Source organism: Hylobates moloch, unplaced genomic scaffold (genome assembly GCF_009828535.3).
Source record: "Hylobates moloch isolate HMO894 unplaced genomic scaffold, HMol_V3 SCAFFOLD_15, whole genome shotgun sequence".
Taxonomy (NCBI): Eukaryota; Metazoa; Chordata; class Mammalia; order Primates; family Hylobatidae; genus Hylobates; species Hylobates moloch.
Window position 1 is genome coordinate 59993622 of NW_026652290.1, and position 15310 is coordinate 60008931.

The window sequence follows — 15310 nt, forward strand, 5'->3', positions numbered from 1 at the left end:
GGCTCACTGCAACCTCTGCCTCCTGGATTCAAGCAATTCTGCCTCAGCCTCCCGCGTAGCTGGGATTACAGGTGCACGGCACCATGCCCAGCTAATTTTTGTATTTTTAGTAGAGACACAGTTTCACCATGTTGGCCAGGCTGGTCTCGAACTCCTGACCTCAAGTGATCCACCCCTCTTGGCCTCCCAAAGTGCTGGGATTACAGGCATGAGCCACTGTGCTTGGTAAGACCCTGTTTCAAAAAAACAAAAGAAAAAGAAAAAAAGAAATTTAGCTATTGAATGAATTGAGTTGATCCCCTTTCATTTAAACTTGCATAATAGAATGTACATACCTCTATTGTAAGTGTAATACGTATCACATATTTGCTGTTATCTGTGGTTTTCCCTCCTGTTAAACAGAAAGCTCTTTGAGGGTAAGAATAGTATTTCATTTATAATTTAATCTCCAGTGCCCAGTACCTTGTATTTAAAGAAACTTAATTAATGCATGTGAAATTAATTAAATAATGCTACTCTCATGTTTATAGTAGTTGAGTGACATTATAAGTGATATTGGAGAGAATGCTATTATTTGTATTATTGAATTGAATTTTCACTTTCTCAATTATTTTTGCAAATAGAGAATAAATGAGAGGAATTACAGTATAATTTACTTTTCATTATGGAACTATTTTTTATTTTCAAGGTTAAACAGAAAATAGTGTGAAAAGTATGCCTGTCATATCCTCCTTTGATACCTGACATGTCCAGTTTTTAATCATAAAATCTTCTGACTCCCACACTTTCTGTCATTAAGTTGGATGTTGTTTATAATTAATATGAATTATATGAATTAGATTTGGAATGTCCCAAAAATGATGATATGATGTTATTATCTGTTACAGATTAATAATAATAATGTATCAGCCTAATCCTGTGAAATTTAAAATGGCATCATTTCCTTAGGGACCACATCCTTATTCTCTTTCCATTCAAGAGTGAAACTTTCTCTTGAGCGGTCTTAATAAATAATTAGCTATTGAAATAGCTGCACTAAATAGTGTGGCAGGAATCATAAAGGAAGCATATGTAATTAGTAAATAAAACACACTTTAAACTTTACCATATGCTTAATATGGTTACTCAATTGGGGAATATATTTTTCAAAATAAGCAAAGTTGATGGGGCCTACCACCTGCCTCATTTATAGAATCATTCTATTTTACTTGTCAATAAAATCCAGTCTAATTACTGAGCCCTCTGAAGTTATAAAAAGCCAGAATTATCTTTCATTAGAGATCCTTGGTAATAAAATCTGAATACTAATCTACTCAGAATTGTTACAGTGTTCCATCACATTGTTAAAACTTTTCAAACACATATGTGAAATATCTATTACAATGTGGGCAATTTTGTGTATATAAATCTTCGTTTAACCAAATCATCAGTTACCCAGTTTAGTTGGATATATTACATTTTCATTGGCTGAAACAATTAATTTAGAAAACTTGCCCTTTTTGTTTTGATACATTTAAAACAGCTAATCTACAGTGAAACTTTAAAAAATAATTTATAAGCACTTAGAAACTATGCTTGTTTGGTATGCAAGATCGAAAGTCTATTTTTCACTTGACACATTTTAGCGTGCCATTTATTCTGTAGGTCACACCTCTTTCTTTCTTTCAGCTTTTTTTTTGTGAGGACATTTGGGTATTTATTAGTATTTTACAGACATATACAATTTCCGCAGGTTTTTTTTTTAAAACAGTGTTTGTTGTGTACAATTATTTGGAAAGAGCAAGGAAGGATAGAAATAACCTTTGAGGCTTGCGATTTCTATCCTTGTCTTCTAACATTAGGAACATGGATAACTATCTATACACTTTGTCCGTAATCAAAAGGAGAAGAAAATAACGTATGCATTATCTTATGGCATAAACTCAAAATTAAGGCCCATGAAGTTCTATACTGAGTGATGCTACTGATTGGCATGTGACCTTGAGCATTACACTTAACCTTTACCACTCTCCATGATTGAAGGCAGTTACCCTCTGCTCACTCACAGAGGAAGTTGTAGGGGTCAGTTGTAAGTGCTTTTTAAAAGCATTTGAGAAGGACACAATGCAAGCAAATACAAAGTAAACATTAGCATTTATAAATGAATATTTGTTCATCATTATTTAAAAATTGTGACCTTTCAGATTTTTTACCTAATGGGCATTTTTCCTTTTAATTTTATATGTGAAGAGACTTTTTACTAGTATGTTCACACACACACACACAAAAAATATATATATATATGGTACCTTTTAAAGAAGCAATGAACTTTGGTTTAGCTGAATGGGGTTTTAAATGTTAACACTGAGATTTTGGTACATCCTGGGTTATAACAGATGTTGATATTTTTGAGAACAAACTTCAGGTATCTGAGAGTTAATACATTTTATTAAGTTAAAGTTTATAAAACTTATATTTGCATTGCAGGAAAACATGTTCAGACTTAGATTCCATTAGCAGTGTATTCAAATAGAAAAATTAATCATATTATTTACTTTTAAATTTCAAAAGGATTGCTTGGCTGTAGGACCCATCTTGTTTTATTATTTATTTATTTATTTATTTTTTGAGAAGAATGGAATCCCTGGAAAGGACCCTTCTTTATACTAAGTTTTTTTTTTACCTTGAATGCAGTGAAATATGCATTATTTCAAAATACAGTGGCTTGGAAGATTTAATTTATTTCAGCTAATTTTGTATTTAGGAAAGCTAGGGAAGGCTCATGTGGAAAGGCTGCATTTTAAGAAACTGTCCCTAACAATGAGTTAGGAATTATTAAAATTTAAAAGTCAATGTATATAATTAGCATTATATACATTCCTTTGAATTTCAGTTTTATGTCTCTGTGATTATTAGCAGAATTGTCACAACCTCATGATGTTACTCACTTTTTTTAAGCGAAAATGAAATTCTAGTGTACTCAGAATAACAACTATTAAAACAAATAAGGCATGTAAAGAAATATTTCTTTTAACTGACTTTAAAAGAGTGAATAGTGATCCTCAAATGTGAGGTTTCTAAGCAGAAAGCAACTTTAAAAAACATATTGTCCTTACTGTTCAGTAGCCAACTCATTGAAACTTAGCATGATCAGTTTTCTTTTTGAATTTAAAGTTCACATTGGTGTTTATAATGTGTTGTGTGTTGGTATGTATAACTCTTTGGTATTGAATATTTACCTTTAACATATTAAATAAAATGGTCAAACTAGTCTACCTTTTATTTAAATTTCATCTGTTTTTCACGCCCTTCTTTTTGTTCTTACATTGTATTTCAGTTTTCTTAATATTTCCACGTTTGTCTTTTCTTTTTATGCAGCATCTTCATTTTACTCTATCCTGTCTGCCTCCCAAGAATCATAGGAATTCTTTTTCCTTGATCATAGCAGGTTTTTTTCTGTTAGCTCCCTTTGCATTTGCCTCTATATAAGGTATGGAGTAGGAGTTTTTATTTATTTCAGTCTGCTTTATGAGACTGATGGAAAGACCTTCTCTATAGAACATTTGTTTTGCCTTGTTTCGGAAGATGAGCTCTCTAATCATCTTATCTACACAAACTTAAGGGACCATGTCATAAACCTAAGACCAAGTTTTAGCTTGTGTGAGGTGGTAACAAGGGAAAACTGTAACATGTTTATTATTTACTGATTTTCTATTAATCTATTTTATGTGGAGGAGCCCACAGATTTTTTTCTTTTCACATTATCTTGAACTGTTTCATCCAGGCTTTTTTTTTCATTGCACGTCTGGTGCCCTGGTGAGCTTTGGAGATGGTTTCTGCCATGATCATCGCCACCTGACCACGAGGAGGGTGGCTTGCCTGAGAACATCACATCAGCTGGGATGAGCAGCTCCTTTTGTTTTGTTTTGTTTAGTTTGTTTTGTTTTGTTGTTGGCTCCTTAAAGCCAGGCAGAACATCAGACCACGTCCGCTGTGACATTTTCCAAGGTTCACCATTGTGGAATGATTAATGGTCCCTGGTGAAGTAACAATCAGCTTCATTGTCTTCTGTGGCTTCAACTTAAATGAAATGTATCCCTTTGAGTTAACTTTAGTTTTGATTTTAAGGGCTCTTTTTATCCAGAAAATCAGAGTATAAAAAAATGTATTTTTAAACATAAAAGATTTACATAAAAATCCTGTAAGTAAGAGTTTTCGTAAGGACCAAACTTCATTGATCTGGAGAAAATATTTAATAGTTTCTCAAAATATCTGACATTATTTCGACATCAGTAGTAGAAAAGCTTTAAATTTGATTAAACAAAAATAAATCCTCCTTTTGATTTAAAAAGCAAAGTCTATTTTTACTTTTTAAACAATTTGAATACAAAATTAGATAAACTGAGTTTTGGAGTTGATTAAATAAGACATTTCCCAGAAATGGTACTTTATAAAATCTATGCCTCATGGAAGAAGTTTGATCTTTTTTATACATATACGTCCCATTTTGGGCTTCTATTCATTTACTGATTCAGTTAATTCAACAGATATTTATTGGGCACTTACTATGGGTCAGCTACTCTTATTAAACATGTATGATATAGCGGGGAAGAAGAGGGATGAATATGCCTGCCTTCATGGAAATTCCAAACTATTTTGGGGGTATTTACAGCTTGTTATCTACTATTTGGAGTAGTTATAATGAAATATTGTACAATAATGACCTGAAAAAAATAAGGATTCTTTTCATGGATTTTATGCCTGCTGACTTGGTATAAAAGGAATCCTAAATCTTAAAACAAAATTTCACTTAAATGGACAATTTTTATTTGAATTTGAGTTGAAATATTAAAAACAATAATGTCAGTAGTTTCCAACAGAAATCATGAATCATCCTCATTTCTGAACCCTGGAAAACCTTACAGTGGACAGAGTCTGAAATTTCTCCTAGGTTTTCTTTATACTTTTAAGTTGTTTTATCCTATTGCTTTGTTTTCTTTGTAATAGAGCCTGAGAAAAAGGGTAACACTGAAAATTGCACAATGGAAATGGAGTCATCTCTGCTATATTGCACAATTAGCAAGAAAATCTTAAGTTTTCTTTGTCTAGTATACATTAAGAACTAATTTTTTGTTTCTATGATTGTACTATGTAATTTCCTAAACAAACAAACAAATAAAACCCTTAGGGTTCATTTCCACCTCAGATATTAAAGTAGATATACCTAAGTATCTATGCAGTACAAGTAGCATTAATACAGTATACTATAACATAATGATTTTCATTAATTGTTTCATTTTTATTAATATTTAATACATGTCCCAAGTGCTTGGGGCTGTCAGAGACTAATAATAAGACATGGCATCTGCCTATAATGGTATTCACAGTCCAGTTAGAGACAAAAGAGCTCCATATGAAAATTAAATCATTTATATTAGGCAATATGTAATTTAGCTTAATGGGGAGTCTAGGGTGGACCACTACAGTAAGCCTAGTCTTGCATCAAGTGAACTTACCTTCTAGAAGAAGTTCTAAGTGGCCTTCCTGGGAATCCATCCTTCCTTTTAAGTTTGGGCAAAAATGGTTAGCAGGCTTTCTTTTTGTCCATGGACACCTAAGGGTAGAATAGTCTCTATGCTAGCTGTTGCAGTGGCTCAGCAAGAGAGGAGAGGAAAAGGGAATGGAGCACACATTCTACCCATTTATTACATTTACTAGCTATCACCTTGGGAAGCAAAAAGTGCGCCTCAGAATAGAATATATGGACACAGTATGGATATATTTTAGTTTCTTGAAAATAAAAATTATTCAAGACTGGGCACAGTAGCTCACACTTGTAATCCTAGTGCTTTGCTAGGCTGAGTTGAGAAGATTGCTTGAGGCCTGGGGTACGAGACCAGTCTGGCAACATAGCGAGACCCCTGTGTCTGCACAAAAAAGATTAGCTATAGGTGGTGGTGCACACCCGTTTTCCCAGCTATCTTCTTGGGGGGCTGAGGCAGAAGGATGGCTTGAGCCCAAGAGGTCAAGGCTGCAGTGAGCTATGATTGAGCCACTGCACTCAAGCCTGGGTGACAGAGTGAGACACTGTGTAAAAAAAAATTATTTCATAGCTTTGAGAAGCCTGATACATCAATATGGGCCCCATGGACAAGGGAAGTTCCTAAAAAAAAAAATGGAAGAATCACTGGAAGGGGAATAAAACGTGGGATGGAGGCTTTTGACAGTTACTGAAGACACTCTTCCTCGGTTTTCCCTAGAGTAGACCTGCCTACAAGATGGGTGTCCTCCAGACTTAACATAACAAATTTAGGAAGTTTGCACATATTGCTATGATTTATAGATATAATCTCTCTAAATTGTTTTGCTTTGGAATTAGCTGAAGTTCCTGATGTGTGTGTGTGTGTTTAAATTCTCAAATGAAATGTTATGTGACTGTGACTTTTGTTTTCATTTTCTTGGATATTTGAAAATAGTAAGAATCTCTGTTTTTATAGTACAGGTGTTTGTTCATTTGGAGCTAAATCTAAGATAGGATAGTACAATGTATGCTTGTCTCTTATATTTAAATTAGGGGAAAAAGGCTGGGTGCGGTGGCTTATGCCTGTAATCCCAGCACTTTGGGAGGCCGAGGCGTGTGGATCACCTGAGGTCAGGAGTTCGGGACCAGTCTGGCCAACATGGTGAAACCGCATCTCTACCAAAAATACAAAAATTAGCTGGGCGTGATGGTGCGTGCCTGTAATACCAGCTACTCAGGAGGCTGAGGCAGGAGAATTGCTTGAACCTGGGAGGCAGAGGTTGCAGTGAGCCAAGATCGTGCCACTAGACTCCAGCCTGGGAGACAGAGTGAAACGCCGTCTCAAAAAAATAAATAAATAAATAAATAAGCAGAAAAACAACCCAAAGTCTCAATGTTTATCTGTTAATAACAGTATTGGGATACTTATGTGGATGCTTCTTTTTTAAAAAAAAAAAAAAAGGATAATCTGTATGAAAAGTTTCTTTTCCTGTAAACTATTTCTCCTAGAACCATCACTCAATCTATATGATTCAAAAAGCCACCAAAGGTGTTAATTTTGTTAATTATCTAGAAAGTTGTGTTGGTTTTGAGGGTGTATACATATGTCACAGCTTATTAAATTGTATACTTTAAATATATGCACTTATTATATATCAATAAAACTTTTTAAAAAGCCAACCAGATTGTAAGGTATATTTTCAGGATAAAATACTTACTATCTTTGGGAGGCCGAGGCAGGCAGATCACCTGAGGTCAGGAATTCAAGACCAGGCTGGCCAACATGGTGAAACCCCGTCTCTACTAAAAATACAAAAAATTAGCCGGGCATGGTGGTGGGCATCCCACCTACTTGGGAGGTAGGTGGGTAATCCCAGCTACTTGGGAGGCTGAGGCAGGAGAATTGCTTGAACCCAGGAGGTGGAGGTTGCTTTACAGCCTGGGCCACTGTGAAATCTCTCAGAAAAAAATATATATATATATATATATTTTTTTTATATTATATATTATATAATATACAGTTATATATAATATATATTTTATATATTATATATACATTATATATTATATATATATGCACACATTTCTTATAATAGGTATTTTCTTTTTTTTGAAATGAAGTTTCGATCTTGTTGCCCAGACTGGAGTGCAGTGGCATGATCTTGGCTCACTGCAACCTCCACCTCCTGGGTTCAAGTGATTCTCCTGCCTCAGCCTCCCGAGTAGCTGGGTTTACAGACACCCGCCACCACTCCCGGCTAATTTTTTGTATTTTTAGTAGAGACGGGGTTTCACCATGTTGGCCAGGTGAGTCTCGAACTCCTGGCCTCAGCCTCCCAAAGTGCTGGGATTACAGGCGTGAGCCACCGTGCCCCACCAAGAATTATATTTTTAAAGTTTGTTATTTATGTTTTATTTCTTTATTTCATCCACCCTTTATTCACCTATATCTCATACCCCAGAAACATATTTCAAGTAAGAAAGACAAATAGAATTAAGGAGGCCTTTGTGCCTGTTGAAATTTAGATATAGGACCTTAGAGAGCTTTTTACCATATGTAAGACTCACTGGAGTATCTTTAAGTAATTTGCCCAAATTTGAATTTGGAGAATTGGAATCATGTATTCTTCAAGGAATCCTTTTCTTACAGTTTAACAGATTGTGACTTATCTTTGGCAAGGAGTAAAGAGCATGATTTTAGTGAGTCTTTTTCTTCCTCTTTTCTTTCTTTCTTTTTTTTTTTTTTTTGGAAGAGGTTAAATGGCTTAATGCTTTTTAAATATTCCTTTGTCTCCCCTGCATGTTATACATTAAATTTTGGCATGTTGGGCCATAGACTCTATGAATAGATTTGTTTAGGGAAGAACCAGGTTTGTTCCATTATTCTTGCCTCTATGGTCTTCAGCACAGTACAGATACCTTAATATAAGTTTGTTAACTGGTGGTTTAATGTTAATCAAACATTCCTTATGTTGCCCAGTATATATATCAGGTAAATTTCTGTATGTATAATATCAGGAATTTTTTTTTTTTTTTTTTGAGATAAGGTCTTGCTCTGTTGCCCAGTCTGGAATGCAGTGGTGTAGTCACTGCCTACTGCAGACTCAACCTCCCAGGCTCAAGCAATCCTCCCACCTCAGCCTCTCGAGTAGCTGGGACTACAAGATGTGCACCGTCACTCTTGGATAATTTTTATTTTATTTTATTTTATTTTTTGAGACGAAATTTCATTCTTGTTGCCGAGGCTGGAGTGTAATGGCACAACCTCAGCTCACTGCAACCTCCACCTCCCAGGTTCAAGCGATTCTCCTGCCTCAGCCTCCTGAGTAGCTGGGATTACAGGCACCCACCACCACACCCGGCTAATTTTTTTGTAATTTTAGTAGAGATAGGGTTTCACTGTGTTGGCCAGGCTGGTCTCGAACTCCTGACCTTCAGGTGATCCACCTGCCTCGGCCTCCCAAAGTGCTGGGATTACAGGCGTGAGCCACCACACCCAACCAATTTTTAATTTTTTCTTGTAGAGATGGAGTCTCACCAGGTTGTTTAAGCTTTTCTTGAACTCCTGGCCTCAAGCAATCCCCTTGCCTCAGCCTCCTAGAGTGCTGGGATTACAGGTGTGAGCCACAGTGCCGGGCTGAAGCTTCTTTATTGTTGGAATTAATGCTTATGTTAGATTTAGAACATTGGCAAATTTTCATGAATTAAAAAAATAGTCTAGAAAAATGATCAGAGTTGTGTTTCTGGGGTTGGGGCTATCGGGGCATTAATGAGTGATTTGAAAGCTCTAGCTCTTTTTACAACACTAGCAGGACACGTTGGAATCACCTATGTCCAGGCCACAGCCCAGAGGTGAGGCCCTGGGTTATTGTAATGTATAGCCACACCGTGCTGTGTAATGCTGTCTCTCATACCATATTCCTCCATACCCAAGCTTTCTATCGTAGAACTTTTCAGACACGTAGGAAACCTAACAGAATAATTTAACAAACACCCGTATTCTCTCTACCCAGATTCAGTAGTTATTAACCTTTTGCCGTATTGGCTTTATGAGTCTGTCCCTCTTTCTCTGTATGAGTACTTTTTTCCTGTACCATGTGAAAGTAAGTTTCAGACATCATGAGTCCTTACCATTAAATACTTCAGAATATATTTTCTGAGAATAAGGACATTTTCTACATAACCACAATGCCATTATCACCCCTAGGAAAATTGGTAATAACTTGGAATGCTTTTCAAAAATTCAGTTCATTAAAGACACATGAATTTATATCCTACTAAAAATTAAATGCATATAAAATGAGAAGTTTCACAGAATATGGAATTCTGGAAATTTTCTGGTAAAGATACGCATTTCTTCTCTGTGTTTGCAAGTGAGGCCACTACTTCAAACATTTTTACGAGGTAAACACATTTTCTATGTTTAGTGAGGTAAAATCTTTTCTAGCTCTCCCAACTCATGATCATAGCAATGAGAAGAAAGAAACATTTCTCACAGTTCATGCCACAATGTGGTTTAGTGGAAAAAGTTCAGTCTTGAGTCAGCAGGAACAGTGTTGGTTCAAATAGTTGCTCTGCCCCTTCACTGGAGGTGACCTTGCAGAAGTGAAGTTCTTTTATCATCTAAGATGCTTTTAGAAACTGCCCTCAAGCTCACTGGAATCGTCAGGAAATGTATTCTTTCACACAAAAAAATTCAGAGGCACAGCAGGCTTCAGGGTTGGTCAGTTCTGGAGCTCAGGTTCTGAGTGTCTTTCTGCCTTGCCAGGCTCCTTGTTGGCTCTGACTTTGTTTCACCTCCTTCCTCCAGCTGGTTTATAGCCATACATCACCATATTCAGAAGTCAGAAACCTCTCCACAGGGATGGACTGTCAGTTTTCTTGTCTGATTGGGCATCTCTGCCCACTTCTGGATCAGTAACTGTCTTCAGAGAGCATTCTGCCATGGATGGCTTGGACTAACCTATAACCCTACCCCTAAAGCCAGGATGGCATTCACTTAGGGAGAGGAAGGGAGGAATGGATATTGGGTATGTCTCTAAGACTTCATTTTCTTTGCTGTAAAATGGGAACAATGATATCTACCTCTATGCTTGTTACCAACATAAAATAAGTAAAGCAACAAACACAAAGCTGATATTTAATACATGTTCATTCCTATTCTTTCTTCTCTCCTTTCAATCTTATATAAAATCCTATCTTCCATTGATGCTGCCACCCTCCATACTGGTAAGCATTTGTAAGTGACCCTCCCTTGGCTGGTCTCCTACCTGACCTCTCACCTCACTATCTAGGGTATAGCATTTTATGTGAGCTTTGCAAATTGGTCAGACCTTCCATTAACCTATCTTGCCCATCTTAGTTTTTTCTTATATATTTCTTTTAAATTTTTTTCTATAATATATCCCTGGAAACATCTTACATAATTTCAACTTCACTTGATATTTTTCCAAAACCAAGGAAGGGAAATTGTTAACAATGTGTACAAGGCCAGGCATGCCAGCATGCACCTGTAGTCCCAGCTACTCTAGAGGCCGAGGCAGGAGGATCACTTGAACCCAGGAGTGTGACATCAACCTGGGCAACATAGCAAGACCCCGTATTTTAAAAATAACACTTAAAAAAACAGTGTGTTGTACATATTTATCAAATGTGAAAAATATCTCTTCAGCTTTACTGTCCATAAACACAGAGTTGAAATAGATTTCCCCCTTTATGAAAAGAAAACCATGATGACCCATGAAAAGGTAAGCAAAATAAAATGCTATTTGAAATATAGTAACTTGTTTGTCCAGGATAGACCAGGTCTTTGATATTTTAGGAAAATCTAGACTCACCACAGTAGTGTAGCTGCTCCAGTTTCACAGAATTTCCTTTAGAAAAAAAATCGTGTCTAATTCCAGCCTGTCCAAGATGGTAAAACCTCGTCTTTACTAAAAATACAAAAATTAGCCAGGCATGGCGGCGGGTGCCTGTAATCTCAGCTACTCGGGAGGCTGAGGCGGGAGAATCGCTTGAACCCGGGAGGCGGAGGTTGTGGTGAGCCGAGATCGCACCACTGCACACTTGCCTGGGTGATAGAGCGAGACTCTGTCTCAAAAAAAAAAAAAAAAAAAATTTGTGTCTAATTTACCAATAAATCTTTTTTGGATTCTTTGGTCTTGAACCCTCTCATAGAGTCATCTTCCAAAGACATGTTTTCCAATACTCTATGTGGGAACAATGGGGGGTCTTTGTTCAGGCATGCCCTTTTCAAAATAGAGACAGAAGGACTGTCATATTTTTCCCCCTATGGTATTTCTAAAGCACTTCTGAAACACCTGTGACTTCCTGCAAAATTGCCACAACCCAATTACATGGGATGGTCTTCTCTTTTGAATTTTCTTCCAAAATGACAGGATCACTCTTGAAGGAAAGTTATTGATCCCTGTTGATCCCTGTAAGTAGAACATTTAACTCTGCCGTCCTCCATGGCAAGAGAATGGAAGAAGGGTGAAAAGTCTGGTCTCTCTCTTGACTTGGAAGATGCTGAACCCTGGCCTGTTCCTTTCTGTTACTTTTTTTCAATGTCTTTAATTTTTAGATTTAGTGTTGAGGTAGCTATTGATCTGTTAGGCTCTGTGAATACTGAAAATACTCAGATTTTGGATGGTTCAATCCATAATTCAGAGCTTCTGCTGGCATGAATCTTTTCAGCCAGAGAGATGTTTTTTAAAGGAACTCTTTAAGTGTGTGTTGATGATTCTAACACATCTCAAATTAGGTTCTATAATTGTAATGCTGCACAATGATGGCAAAACTCTGAGATAAATTATAATTTTATTAAAGAAGCCAGAGAATGGGACATTGTGGCTGTAATTTTGGTTAAAAGTGCTGAGTTTTGAGAATATAAAACTTTGAAATTCATATTGCATTCCTTGAAGTGCTATTGGTTATTTTTAAGAAGGATGAAATATGATTATAACTTATGAAGCTTGGTTTCATTTGAGCACATTTTAAATGTTAGTGCCTTGCAGAAAAGTTTTGTGGACAAGACTCCCTTTGCTGTGTAACAAATGCTTTTACTGTTTAGCCAAGGTTTGTTACTAATGGCTCAGAGGCTGAAACGAAAAGTGAAATGTCTGTTGTTTCCCATCTAATAGCTTGATTTTATTTTTATTTCCACTACCCAGTGTTAAAAAAAAGAAAGCCAAGATCAAGATCCGAAAGCTCAAACAAGCTAACATTTAGTTTCCCAACTAGAATAAGACTGGCCTTGCCATGTTGTGAAAGTCTTGTATGGGAAACGTTTATTCATGGCTGTGCAGTTGACCATACTCATTGCTGGATCAGGGTGTATTCTTGTCTTCAGACAACCAAGCAGGTAAAAACCAATCGAGACTAAGCAGTTGGACTGACTCAATTTCTCTTTTTCCTCTCTGTTGAGAAATGTTTTAACTGTGTTTCTTGCCCCTACTTCTTGGTCTACCTGAGAGAATGGAACAAAAGTCTAATTCAGTGGATTGGAAAGCAACAAAGAGTCCAGAGTATATTATCTGCCACTTATTACTGAAGGCTTATACTCCAATGATAGAGCAATCACTAGCGCTTTGTCTTTGTGTTTGCTGCTTTCCTGATCCTGTCATTCCTGTGTACTCTCTTGGAGCTTCTCATGGGCAAGATCTACAACTTCAAGTTGTGCGTGATGGATTTTAAGAGCAAACTGCCATAGTTCCAGGTCATTTATTGTTTTCATTTTTCTCGAGGAATTCTTATTCTGACTGAAAACTGCAGGATGACCAGTGAAAAATTGTTGACCAGCTAAGGAAAATGTATTTACAATAATTTTTAAAAACTATTTGGAAAAGAAATTGTACTTGGAGAAAATTGTCTGTACTTTGGCTAAGTCCCTAGACATAAGCTTTATTGTGTACCAGGTCATGGATCCATCTTTCCTACCTTAGCATGAAATCCATGTGGTACAAAGACACTCTTGTCTTCTCAGCACTGTTGTGTTCCATTGCCACTAATTTCACGTTATCACTGGTGTAGTGATTACTGAATGGTAACTACACTAGATTGACATGGTTCATGAAGATTTGGTTTTATTTTTTGTAGTGCTTGTGTATCTTAAGAACAATATGATAAAAATGGAAACTTTTTCCATGCGAGCTAATTTAGGGTTATTAATGGAGTTATACGGGCATTTGACCACTCGTTTTTCTGTTTTGATCTTACATGATGATTGGACAGGGAGATGGACAAAGAAGCATTGCATTAAAGAGATCACTTTCATGTTGGAGGAGAGGTGCTTGTTACCACTACCTTTTGTTTGTCTGTGCAATCTACAAATCAGTTCATATGGCCTCTGACAACTGTTCTGGTGACCTAGGTTCACGTATTTTGGAGAAACTGTGACTTTTATTATTGAATAATGATGTGAATGAGGAGTTTTTTTTAAATGGATTTCCCATTTCCTAAAATAGAGGCCTTTTCTTTAAGATTCTTTTGCTTCACTTTATGTTAGTTATTTGTACACTTACTGACATTGTTGGTGTGAGAATTACTCTTTTAAATTGTTCTTCAGTTCAAGTTGTTGACATTCCAGCTAGCAGTATCCCTACCTCTCACCCTAGGAATACAAAATGAGATGCACTATGGAATACTTAAATCTTAACTTTTGAATGCTAGATGCAGGTATCAGTTTAAACTCATTACACCATTATATGATGAGGGAAAAAATAGGCATTTTTAATGACTAGGAAAAAGTTCTTGGCAAAGAAAAGTTCTGTTTTGTTTATTCAGTTACTGAAATGGAACTGAGTCTTTTTTTTTTTTTTTTTTTGAGATGGAGTTTCACTCTTGTTGCCCAGGCTGGAGTGCAATGGCACTATCTTGGATCACTGCAACCTCCATATCCTGGGCAGCCTCCCAAGTAGCTGGGATTACAGGCATGTACCACCACGCCTGGCTAATTTTATATTTTTAGTAGAGACGGGTTTTCTCCATGTTGGTCAGGCTGGTCTCAAACTCCCGACCTCAGGTGATCCGCCCGCTTTTTTTTAGGTGTGTCTTTGAAGCTAAAGTGATTCAGTGCTTACAGTCACCTATGAGCGTTCATGTAGTGAGTTCTTGGACCCCTTTGTGCTCCTGGAGAGGCAGTTTATGTAGCAAATGTGTAGTAAGCAAGTGTATTTTGACTTTTCTAACTATCACACCATTGAGCACATGATGCTTTGATGTACTGGAGTGCAGCATGCAGTTTTGCCATAGGGTGTCAAGTGGAAACGGGGGCCCTTGGTCAACCCAGTTATAAATGTCTATTCTTCACATGTCCTCATATTTTCTTTGTGTGCATTTATAATTGTTTTTAGTGATCCTGTCAATTTGACAAACAGAAAAGGTTACAAAAGTAAAGTCCAAATAGCCAGTTTTAAAATTTTAAGTAAAAGTTGGATAGGGGCAAATATTAAGAATAAGGTTCCCGTCAATTCAGTTTTTCTTACTATTTCTCTTACTGATTGCTTTGACTGACAAGTTGACTGCTTTACTTTATGTGAGGTTTTATTCTTTTAAAGATAGAATTCATGAACTTTGTACTGGCTCCAAATGTGTGAAGCTCTGCTCTAATCATTGCTTTGTTCAGTCGATAAAATTCCTGCTCATTTAAAGCATTCCTGAGACTATTAATGCTCCTGCCTGCCACCTTTTTGCTATCATTGTTTCACATCATCATTGATTCGTGTATTCAGGTGTCTTTCACCACTTAAAGGGGAATGAAGCTGATGACAGCCATTTTCAAGTATAATCCGAAACTACTTCTACATTTTT

The 15310-nt window shown here is 36.5% G+C and overlaps 1 protein-coding gene across 2 annotated transcripts in view; it reads left to right on the top strand.

Moving 5' to 3' along the window:
- The window catches only part of SERTAD2 (SERTA domain containing 2), a 119595-nt gene that overhangs the window by 3397 nt on the left and 100888 nt on the right, over positions 1 to 15310 (top strand). The window contains exon 1 of one of the 2 annotated variants that reach the window (XM_058428672.1): positions 11921 to 11939. The exons of the other annotated variant lie outside the window; for it this stretch is intronic. The gene's annotated coding sequence lies outside the window, so the exon portion shown is untranslated. Of the gene's footprint in view, positions 1 to 11920; positions 11940 to 15310 lie in introns of those variants that run through there. 2 annotated transcript variants of the gene reach the window in all.